The sequence below is a fragment of the Poeciliopsis prolifica genome, unplaced genomic scaffold, assembly GCF_027474105.1.
Source record: "Poeciliopsis prolifica strain line A6 unplaced genomic scaffold, Auburn_PproV2 SCAFFOLD090, whole genome shotgun sequence".
Classification (NCBI taxonomy): domain Eukaryota; kingdom Metazoa; phylum Chordata; class Actinopteri; order Cyprinodontiformes; family Poeciliidae; genus Poeciliopsis; species Poeciliopsis prolifica.
Genome location: NW_026562465.1, coordinates 49,782 through 60,485, shown reverse-complemented (window position 1 = coordinate 60,485; position 10,704 = coordinate 49,782). Strand labels below are relative to the sequence as shown.

Genomic DNA, 10,704 nt, shown 5'->3' with positions numbered 1-10,704 from the left:
TAGACACATTATTAGTAATATTAATTCTTACAATAATGTCCCTTATGAGTCCCATATTTTTTATATACACAGTTTTTAATATGCACAGTCTGCGGGACCAATAATGAGTGTAAGTGGCAATGCACATCAAGATGTTGTTTCCTCATTAAATAGAAGTCAAACTAAAATGGAAACGTTGCTGTGATTTACAGGCTGTACATTGAAGATTATATCAAATGGCATACTTCCCCTTTTTTGTCTATTTTCATCTGCTCTTCATCTGCTTTTCATTATTATTTTATTATTTTATTAAGAATGACCAGAATTAAAGATAAAAAAATTAATAGTAATATGAACACTAGATATTGCAACTCTGACAGAAAATATACTACCCTCACTTCTGGAGTCCAGTGGTGGTATGTATTATATATATATATATATATATATATATATATATATATATATATATATATATATATATATATATATATATATATATATATATATATATATATATATATATATATATATATTGTTGCGGAAAGTGCCTCCACTGTAAGTGATAACAGCTCAGTGAGTGATGTGTGTGAGCCGTCCTCCGGTCAGCAGGGGGGGCGCTGCGTGCTGAAAGAACCTGCATGTGGTGGGGAGGAGCGAGTGAGAGAGATGGTGAGTGGAGACGACGATGGGAGCAGCGACTAACAAAAACTCTGTACAGCCTTCAAGTGTTTACTGGCGCTATTAAAGTTGACTTCCAAGCACCCCTGTGCCACCTTGTGGTTCATGTTCGAGGCGATTGAGGGAGTTAACCCCGAAGTAACTTCGCTTCGGCCCTGGAGGAAAATCTCCCCTGTGTCTTCCGACTACGGTCAGCAAAAACCTTCACATCTCCACCGATTACAATTTTTAAAAATGGGGAGAAATGAAAAGCAAAAAAAATTGAAAATGTGGAAAATGTCAGAGAAGTGCACAAAATGTACAGAAGCATTTGAAACTTCTTCAAAGAAACATTTTCTTGATGTGCAGAAGTGACACTGTGATTTGAAGATTAAACAAATACTTTAGATATTTTAAATTCTGTTCTGTTAAATGCACCAAAGCAACTGACAAAAATGTAATACAGTGAAATATTTAACATTTAAGTTTCCTTTTCTTACAACCCCTGTCATGAGGACATCAGTTTCCTCATAGACTCAATGCAAGTATTATGAAGTGACAGTCAAGAGGTTTAAGTAAAATGTTAAATATTAACACTGATACCAAGCGTTCAATTCACTTCCAAGCATGACTACAGCACTGAAATAAAAGCTTCACAGTTTTAACTTGAATTCACTTCAAGCTTCACTCATTCATTCAAATGAATGAGAGAAGCAAACTTCAAGAAACTGCTTCTACCATTAACAATTACTCTGAGCATATAAAGTCTAATGTAGACCTCAAATAATATTTGAAGCATCCAAATATACATGTATTAAATACCTGCTAATTACTTGAATACTTAAGCTTTGCAGTCGTTCCTACAGGAAAAATTTGCAAGCTACATGTAGATAAATTTCATAGAAATTTGAGATGCAGAAATTGTGGAAACTTTATTTCAAGGACCTTCCCTTCAAAGAATTATTTAGGGTTATTATTTAACCCTAAATTCATTTAGGGTCAATAATATTACTATAGAATAATCTGCAGAAAAATATGACAGTATTTTTCTATAAATGTTTCAACTTCTAAGATAACAATAATAAGTGTGTTTTTTACATTTTATAACCGTAAAACATTACATTACATTCATGTTTTTTGAGTTATGGTAAATTTATGTATTTTCTATGGTAATGTTATGCTTTGGATGCTACAGTCTGTAACTATTGGTATTTTAATTGTTTTTACTGTAAATGCTAAGGTTTTATGGATTTTTTTTCCAGTGTAGATTTTGCATTACTTGTAAACGTTCCTTGAGAGAACTTTACTAGGTACAATATACCACATTTCAAGTGTTTTCTTATTAAGGGATGAACATATTTTTTTGAATGAAAGGTTTGTAATGCATTCATTTCAAGCTCAGGCTCTGAAGCAAATGCAGCCTGGCGTATCCTCTTCAGTCAATGGCACCCTCTGGCTTCTCAGCTGGCCATCAACAGCAGGACGCAGGTAATCAGCTGCATGTGTTAACCCATCCACAAACTGAACAGCAACATGAAACCTCCTCTACGCTACCTACCACTGAAGGTATGTGGGCGTGTGTGTGCGTGTGTGTGCGTGGGTGGGTGTGTGCGTGGATGTGTGTGTATGTGGTGTGTGCATGGGTGTGTATTTTAAATCTTAATGGGAAGCATCATGTAAATGACTTTTTTGAGCTGTACATTATTTTATAATGTCATTTAAAACAAACCTGTGGTGTTGTCTTTTATGCATGTTTAATCTGCCTGGCAACCATTCGGCTGTGCAAAACACCTGGGTGGACCGAGTGCCTCTTTCAAGGCGTAGCTCCTATGAACTGCAGTTTGAAGCTTCCACCCCACAGAGCAGCCCTTCACACTGCACCCTCTGCCCTGTCACTCTACCGCTCAACTCCTTCAGACTAACCAGCAGCAATTAGCAAACACCTGGTTGAACTGCTAATGTGTGGAGCTCATTATCGGAGCTACCTCTTAGTGCAACACTGTTAAAACTGTCATTTTAGCGTTAATAGAGGAGCCATTTGTGATGACTTTCTGAATTAGTGTCAGAAAAAGCAGGAGTTTTTAAAGAAACAGAAGCTCAATTTTTAGGTGTTAAATTGCAAAGTAAAATTTATTTTAAGCCATACTAGATATAAATAGCATTTGAACTGAAATGAACAAAGTTACTTGATTGTACTGCAAAATGGTTCTATATGCCTCGTAAACACATAATACTACCCCTTTATGATGGTGACTTTAGTAGCATTCAGACAAATTTTATTAAATGACAAGAGTACGTTCACCATTATGGCATGTATCTAGGTTTATACATCGGAACGTGACAATGATACTGACATTAAAATCACCAGGCAGAAAAAACATAAGGACACACATACACACCATTCTAATCTTTTCTCCTTATTCTTCATTAGTTACACACCACCCAGAACTTGCTGAATTGATGGTCTGCAGAGTGTCAAGACTGTCATGGTGGACTTAGTTCACCTCAAGTGGCTGTGAATTACAAGAATGAACTGTGAATCAAGTCCATTCTTGTACGAAATGGCCATTTTATATGGGACCCTTGTTCTCTGTTAACGCCATCAAGGTTTGGATGCTGTGAGATGACTGCAAATCTGAAACAAAAAAGTTATCTTTTATATACTTTGTGCAATTAAATAAAGTCATGGTTTTTTTGTATTGCACCTTCCAGCAAAAATGCATCTTTACCGACTCTTTTGACCCAACTTCATCCCAGAGTAGCAAGGTCACAGCAGTAAAGAGTTTTGACTGAGACAGAGTTGAGGTTCTGCAATTGAAAAAGTCTAAAGACATCAAAAGTCAATGATAACTGTTTTAGTTCAGTTCTTGTGTTTTCTCTCTCCATTTGTCAGCTCACATTTTGTCAGAGACATCTTCCTCCTCAAACGCCCAGGGAATTTTAGGTCATGACATAAATTTCCTAAATGTTTGAAATTGTTTGAATTTTAGATGATCTGTATCATCATTTAATGCTACAAAAACAGAACAAGTTTTATGAATCAAATAATGCAGTGGTGGACACATTAAAAACAAATAATTACTAGTAGCAGCTGGTGTAATTTTACTGACCTTCTGAACTGTTTAGCTGTCGAAAGAACACATTGCCTTTGATTGGGGTTTTTACTAAATAAATGTGAATCTGTGGACATCAACAGTACTGCATATTGGTACATGAATATTTATTATGCAGTTTGAATTGAAGCTGAAATCATTTTTGTTCTATTTCTGTATCATACCAAACGTTAAGTCATCTTAAGCTTAGTGGAAAGCCAGCATGCTTGTGGAGGTACATTTAATGTTTAAGCTGTGTCGTATATGATGTAAATGCAAAACTACAGGATTCAAATATTTCTTCAACAGCATCAAACATAAATGGGAAAACCCACCCACTCTCTTTTTATGCAACAATATATATAGTCTTTTAGGTCCAATCTTGTTAAAATGTCCAGCAAGGGAGTGCATGTCTGTTCAAACTCATTTAATGTCCCTCTTACTTAATGCAGAAATTTTTTCAGGAGTGCAGTATGACAACAGTTTGTTGATTTCCGGTCATTTTTTTTTCCACAGAGAAGGCCAGCAAAACAAATGAGTTTCAAGATAGTAATTTCAGGGACAGAACATCTCCAAGAATCCAAATACTAGGATTAGGATCCAAAGAAAGTTCACAGACCTTTGATATTATCAGAATTACATCATTCCAGTAGGTTTGCAACTGTTCCCAACAGACATTTTACATCTCTGGCATTTGTCTGCTATACCAACATTCAATTTACTCAATGTATATCTATAATGTATGCAATGAAAAATATCACATTGAATTTGTCTGAATTTGTGTAGTTGATATCAGAATTGTATGAGATTAATTTAATAATCTTCCCCAGCTTTTGTCTTTCTACATGTAGCTTAGGTCTAATTCCCATTTTGACATTTTTGAGAACTTTTCGTAAGCCAGTGACTAATCGATAACAGTTCAATCAAATTAATCAATACATTTTATTTGTATAGCACATTTCAGCAGCAAAGTGCTTTACACCATAAACACAAAAACACAAAGTTTCAAAAACAATTCTAAACAGAATGTGTTTTTAGTTGAGATTTAAAGGAAGTCAGGGTTTCCTCTGTTTTACAGTTTTCTGGAAGTTTGTTCCAGATTTTTGGTGCATAGATGCTGAAAGCTGCTTCTCCTCTCTTGGTTCTGGTTCTGGGGATGCAGAGCAGAACCAGAACCAGAACCTGAGAGTCTGGAAGGTTGATACAACAACAGCAGATCTTTGATGTATTGTGGTGCTAAACCGTTCAGTGATTTATAAACTAACAACAGTATTTTAAAATCTATTCTTTGAGCTACAGGGAGCCAGTGGAGGGACTTTAAAACTGCTGTTATGTCTCTATCTTCCTGGTTTTAGTGAGAACAGGAGCAGCAGCTTCTGGATCAGCTGCAGCTGGAGGATTGATTTGTTGGACAGGCCTGTGAAGACGCTGTTACAATAATCAGTGCGACTAAAGATAAACGCTGTTGAAATAGAATTTTAAATTAGCACAATACTGCACAGGATAGTTTTGAGACATACGAAATATACTATAGAAAGTTAAAGTACACTCTACGTTCACATAAATTTAGATAAATTTAGATAAAGATAGACTACCTGCCGAACTAAAACAACTGCTGACTCTCTGAACTTATATAAATTCTTAGGGAGTATTCTACAGAAAAGACAGGCCTAGACTCCTTAAATCTCCATAGACAGGGAGGCTTCTGCCAGGCAATTAACAAATTCCTTAGCATGGTTCAAAAGTTCATTAGGAGCTTAAAACATTTTACAAATAATTTTATCCATACTAGAATTAAATATATATAAGGGATGTTCTTTAAGTATTAGGACAACATGTTTTAAAGTAGTTATTTTGTATTCATATTATTTGCATGCAGTGTATATTATAATAGATTTAGAAAACCACTTTAAAATATTTCTGATATTTACAAAAACAGTTTTTCTTTAAGAAGAAACACTTTAGTTCTTAGATTCAAACTTATAGTCATTATTTAGCATTAGATTTTGTTTCAGTTTGTATAAAACACAAAACACTTTCTAGTTGAATCATTTTGAGGCAGAGATAACGTTCCAGAGCCACGCTGTAAATCAAGTCGCCTAAAGGAGCCTGGTACGAGAAGAGCTGGGTGTTTCAGTGGGTCTCAGAGGTAATAAAATTAACATTAAGACAGCCCACACAAAGGAAAAACACACCTCCTAATGCATATATTTAAATGAGGAGAATACACATTCTTATAAACAATCTTTTGTTTGTTTCTGTTTCCCTTTCAACTCAGTTAATTGTTTCTGTTCTGTAATGTCTTGGACTTTTGATGATCTAGGTGAGATGCTTATTGTAACATTCTTCTTGGATTGATTTTCTCTGGATAAAACTCTGGATATCTGAAGTCTGACGTCGTATGATTGCTCTTTCTCACTGCATATTTATACAGACACAGGAATTCGGGATCAGAGGAATGAATTAACGAGCTAAATTAAGTTATTCCTCTTAATTCTTAATAACGCATGGATAAGTTTCTCTAGATCTGGCTGAGACATTAGTCCTCTAATCCTGGAGATGTTCTTCAGTGATAGAAGGCCGACTTTGTAACTCTTTATGTGGCTCGTAAGGTTCAAGTCCGAGTCCATCACTACTCCCAGGTTTTGGGCCTGATCTCTAGTTTTTAGTTGCAATAACCGAAGCTGTGCATTGACTCTAGATTTATAGCTCTAGATCTATAGCTCTAGATCTATAGCTCTAGATCTATAGCTCTAGATCGTTCCTCTTTAGGTCCAAAAATAATGACTTCAGTTTTGTTTCTGTTCATCTGGAGAAAGTTTTGACACATCCACACATTTATCTGTTCTAAACATTTATTCAGTGATTGGATGGGGTCAAAGGTCACCTGGTGACATCGTGATGTAGAGCTGTGTGTCATCTGCATAGTTATGGGAGATAATATTATTTCCTGTTATAACTTGAGCTAGTGGGAGAATATAAATATTGAATAAGAGGGGCCCTAGGATTGAACCTTGGGGTACCCCACATGTGACCTTTGATCTCTATATAAATACAAGGAATAAATGCTTTTGTATTGCATCTGTGGTTTACCAAAAATGTTTCAAGCAGGGTTTCTTCTGGTTTATTTGGAAATGTCTATACCATTTGGCTCTTAATCCAATATCTGATCTGTAGATATTAAAAGGATTATGACTGTGCAAACCACAATATTTAGATAGTTGAATGAAGCTAGGAAAGACATTATTGGTGTTGAGATCACCAACTGATCTGATGTCCTTTCTGACTCAAGGTTATAATATACCATCTTTGGGGTTGTTCTTTTCTACCATGATCTGTTGGGGCTGCAGCATCAGAACCAGAGACCTTAGTAGGCTCAACCACCCGATGAAGAAGGCTGGTTCTGTTCTGGTGACTGTGGAACCTCTGGAGATGATGACGCAAAGAAACTATCTTGAGAAGGCAGAGCATCTTCAGTCAGAGGCTTCTTCAGGTTGAGTGCAGTGCTAAAGAAGATATTTCCTCCCAACAGCCTTCACCATCTTCAATAACTCTGAGGAATCTAACATAATGAGTTACTACAACATTTAATTTCCCTTTGATTATTAGTAAAGTATTTTTGAATTTGAATTTATCTTTAAGTGGTGTGTTAACCAGCAATTGTATATCTAAATATAAAATAGAATGTAACTGATGCCATTCATGAGGTAGCTAAAATGAATTGGTTTAGTGATTGCGAAAGGGGCAGACTTAAATTTTTGTACCAGATCCACCGTACATCATTGCCTTTTGAACAGATCCACATCCACACAGTGCTAAACTGGGAAGCTATATAATTCTGAACTTTGGGAGGTTTAAACTGCCTGGAGCTCACAGGCATGCCTGCCCCCAGCTGCTGCATCACCTGTTTGTTTTCTTGCCATCGCTCATGAAATGATGTGAATTCTATGTTTAGCTTGCTGAATATTATTTAAACTGAATGAAAATTAAATGTAATTGAACATGTCATTATTATTGTTTAAAAACTGCCGGGTAAAGCTAAATTATGACGGAGAATTTTTGATGCCCTCAGTCAAATTGGTAGACATTTTGAATGTCAGTTATCCTCCAGCCCTGAGCTGCACAGCACATCTAATTCTCTTAGAGACAGTGTGAGAAGCTCGTCTGGGAATATGAATGCATTTAATTTACATAAAAACATCCCAAAGCAGAATGGTGTTGGCCTGGACTTGAACCTGAGACCTTTTTTTCACAAGTTTACAAGAGTAACAACTGTGACATAAACACATACAATACTGATTACCTGTTGCTCAAATTTAATATTACACAAAAATGAATTTCCTCCTTTTGCTGAGGAGGAAATCTGCTCTATATTCTGTCCACAGGATCACACACAAAAAGACTTTGAATCTCTTGAGGTCTCTGGTGGACGATGATAACAAGAAAAACTTATTATCTATGATATATCCTCAAATCCCATATCACATCTTAATTATGACCACCATTCTGTTACACATACAATAGCAGGATTTGTTATGAATGCTCTAGCCAGGCTTATGAAAAATCTCACTTCTCACTGTATCATCTTTCAAGGAATTGGGCCACTGGCAAAAGATTTAACAAGATTAGCTAGCTAACCAGTTTAACAAAGGCCCTATAATTGTTTAATGAAGATATTGAATATGCACACCACATTGTGTTCCATGAGCTAAGACTTAATAACTGTCTGCAGTCTAATGAAAGCTATCTTTTATCATTAATAAATAGGGTACTATAGGGGAAAAACAGGGCTGCTAATAGCATTGAAATTTTTATCGGCTCATTTTAACAATATATAAAGAAGCAACAGAAAGTCAACAAGAGAATAAATAAATAAAGCAAATATTCCTTCTTTGTCTGCCTCTGTCGTTGTGTCCATTGGCAAGACATTTCATTAATATTTCACCCACTTGCTGAGCTCATAATAGGGGATTCTTTTCAGTGCAACAATGGTAAAAATGTAGCTAAAAAGTTATTAGAAGAGCAACTTTGTGATGACTTTCTGAAGGCAGAGATTCAAAAAGATATATTTATGTATATAGATATATATGTATATACAGATATAGATATATAGATATCTATAGTTGGCTCCAGTGGTAGGAGAGAATGCCGGTCAGACCTGGCAGGCCCAAACGTGTTGCGAGAGTCTGCTGGGAATGTCTGGCAGAATCCCCTGTGAGACGGAGCTTTAACTCCCATCTTTGGCAGAACTTTGATCACATTCTGGGGGCCGTGCGGGTCATTGAGTCTGAGTGGACCATGTTCCGTGCCTCCATTGTTGAGGTGGCTTATCAGAGCTGTGACTGCAAGGTTGTTGGTGCCTGTTGCGACGGAAACCCTTGAACCCGTTGGTGGACACCTTTGGTGAGGGATGCCATCAGGCTGTCCACCCGGTCTGCATGTGTTTTATGGTTGTGGAGAAGGTGTTCGACTATGTTCCCTTTGATACGAACTGTCAGGTCTCTGTATGACCAGTGTCAGAGTCTGGTCCGCATTGCTGGTGTTAAGAATTAGAAAGAGGAATAACTTGATTTAGCTCGTTAATTCATTCCTCTTGTCCTGGATTCCTGTGTCTGTATAAATGTGCAGGGAGAAAGAGCAATCATACGACGTCAGACTTCAGATATCCAGAGTTTTATCCAGAGAAAATCAATGCAAGAAGAATGTTACAATGAGCATCTCACCTAGATCATCAAAAGTCCAAGACATGACAAAACAGAAACAATTAACTGAGTAAAAAGAAGGGAAACAGAAACAAAAGATGCATCTTCTGGGAAACTCTCACTCAGCACAAAGAGATTCGGACTTCTGATGTAAAACCAACCATTTTATACGAATGTGTATTCTCCTCATTTAAATATATGCATTAGGAGGTGTGTTTTTTTCCTTTGTGGGGGCTGTCTTAAATGTTAATTTTATTACCTCCTGCTAAAGAGCCCAAAGGCAGATATATGGATTGTCAAACTGGGTCTCTGCCGTACCAGGCGTCTCCTGAGCTAAATTTACGACCTCTGTCTGTTTTAGTTTTCTGCCTCAAATGATTCCACAAGAAAGTAGTTTGTATTTTTAACCAAGCTTGCACAAAATGTAATGCTAAATAATAACTATAAGTTGGATCTAAAACTAACTAATTAAAAACATGCTTTTTAATGCTTAAAGAAATATACCAATATGTTTGATTATATGTTGTAACAGACTTCTATAGTTTTTAGTGTTTGCCTGAACTATTCAACCCTGAGTAAAGAATTTATTGCCCTGATAGCCAATACACTCCCTGTCTGAAATGTTCCTTAAGGAGTATAAGAATGCTTTCTGATTAGGAATTTATGTAAGTTCAGAGAGTCACCAGTTGTCTTAGTTTGGATTTGTATCTAAGTTTATCTTAATTATAGACTAGTCTGTGTACTATTGTGCTAATTTAAAATTCTATTTCAACACTGGCAATGAGTCGGGCTCGTTTAAGGTGGCTCCGCCAGGGCTGCCGTTTTGTCACCGATTCTGCTCATTACTTTTGTGGCAGTATGCCCTGTGGGCCCTGAACGCAGCACACAAGTGCTGGAATTTAATTGGTATTGGTGCTTTTGTATATAAACATCATGTTGTTTCTTTCCATTTCAGACCTCGGTGTTTGCTGGCAATGCATGCCAGCCGCATACTAATGCTACACTCTAATCGCTGATCGATCCTTCTTGTGGTAAGACACTTCTCACATCCTTAATGTTTGTTAGCCTAGCCTTATCTTAGCTTTACCTGTATACCCAGGCGGCCCGTGCAAGCTGCCTGATTCTCCTCATTGCCAGAGGGGCTACTCATAGAGCTCAGTTGTAAGTAAAAAGCTCATTCTTTGAATACTTCTAGTTTCTATTTTTGACATTTATGTTTGATAGACTTTGTTGTTTGTCCTTGGCCGGCTGTTTGCCTGTTGTCCGGTTGTTCC

General features: G+C 36.7%; 1 long non-coding RNA gene across 1 annotated transcript; it reads left to right on the top strand.

The window, feature by feature from the left end:
* The first annotated feature begins 638 nt into the window (after positions 1 to 638).
* Positions 639 to 10,461, top strand: LOC129353434 (uncharacterized). The gene is made up of 3 exons (XR_008605014.1): positions 639 to 847; positions 2,039 to 2,202; positions 10,386 to 10,461. It is a non-coding gene; the product is annotated as an uncharacterized LOC129353434 (long non-coding RNA).
* Positions 10,462 to 10,704: the final 243 nt, after the last annotated feature.